Source organism: Alexandromys fortis, unplaced genomic scaffold, assembly GCF_014885135.2.
Source record: "Alexandromys fortis isolate MF-2015 unplaced genomic scaffold, M_Fortis_MF-2015_v1.1 scaffold_410, whole genome shotgun sequence".
Lineage (NCBI taxonomy): Eukaryota > Metazoa > Chordata > Mammalia > Rodentia > Cricetidae > Alexandromys > Alexandromys fortis.
In genome coordinates this window covers 43,353-44,978 of record NW_026068310.1, presented here as the reverse complement: position 1 = coordinate 44,978, position 1,626 = coordinate 43,353, and positions in this window count along the sequence as shown.

The following is a 1,626-nucleotide window of genomic DNA, read 5'->3' as shown; positions in this document are numbered from 1 at the left end:
TTGCTCATATTCTCCCTCCTTCTGCTCCTCATTGGGACATTGGGAGCTCAGTCCGGTGCTCCAGTGGGGTCTCTGTCTCTATCTCCATCCATCTCCAGATGAAGGTTCTATGGTGATATGCAAGATATTAATCAGTGTGGTTATAGGATAGGGTCATTTCAGGTTTCCTGTCCTCAGCTGCCCCAGGAACTAACTGGGGACATCGCCCTGGGCACCTGGGAGCCCCTCTAGCACCAAGTCTCTTGCCAACCCTAAGATGGCTCCCTTAATTAAGATATGTGCTTCTTAAATATCACCAAAGAACCTTCATCCAGCAACTTATGGAAACAGAAGTTGAGACCTATATTGGAGCACTGGACTGAGATTCCAAAGTCCAGTTGAAGAGTGGGAGGAGGGAGAATATGAGCAAAGTGGTCAAGACCATGATGAGGACACCCACTGAAACAGTCTACTTCAACTAATGGGAGCTAACCAACTCTAGCCAGACAGGGAAGGAACAAGCATAGGACCAAACTATTCCCTCTGAATGTAGGTGACAGTTGCATGGCTGGGGTAGACTGAGGGGTCACTGGTGATTGCACTAGGATTTAACCCTTATGCTTGTACTGGCTTTTGGGGAACTCATTCTCTTTGGATGGATACCTTACTTAGCCTATATATAGTAGGGAGAGCCTTGAACCTTCTCTAAAGCAATGTGTCTCACTCTCTGAGGAGTGGGGTGAGGGCATAGGTGGAGAGAATGAAAAAAGGGGAGGGAGGGAGAAATGGGATTGATATGGGAAATGAAAAAAATTGTTTTATTTTTAAAAATAAATAAAGAAAGAAAGAAAAGAAAAGAAAATGATTTATTTAAGGATCCAAATATAGTAGTGTATGTCTATAATCCCAGAACTCAGGAGGTGGAAGCAGCAAGATCAGAAATTCAAGGTTATTCTCAGCTACACAGATGGCTTAAGTCTAGCCTGAGTTAAATATGACTCAGTTTCAGAAAAACAAAAGGGAAAAATAACTTAATGTGTCTTTTAGTAGTATAGAAGTTTTAAAATTAAGGTTATTAAAACTATTCTAATTGTATGGGGTCATTTTTTTTATATTGCTAGAAGACGATACTTTTCCCCCTTGGTATTTGTTTTAAAAAAAAAATCAAAATTCTCAGACATCTTAGGAAATAGCAAAAAAGAAACAAGCATATTTAACAAATGGGAAAATCCTGAAGAAGTAACACCAGGGTGGAGAGATCAGTGAACAGAGGTGAAGATCAAAATGTGACATGAAATTCTTGGGTTTGTTATGGGAGGAGTGGTCAGGTTCTTCATTGCAGTCAGACAGAGCCTGGACATTGTCCCTGGCTTATCTTCTCATTTCTAAAGTAAAGAGAACTAACTTCGGAAGCACTGGCTCCTCTCTGACTTCGTTTATGTGGAGGATGAGGACTTTGCATATGCATCAAAGGCGTGGGATAATGAAGAATCATCATGTTGAATTAGCAGGTGTAGTTCACAAAATAAGAGAAAAGTTTGGTATGCATTGCAAGGGACAAAGAAAGGTCACTTAAATTTATCTCTAAGGACAACTAATCACTACAGTTTTAAAAACACTAACTAAAAAACATCATGAAGGTACAAT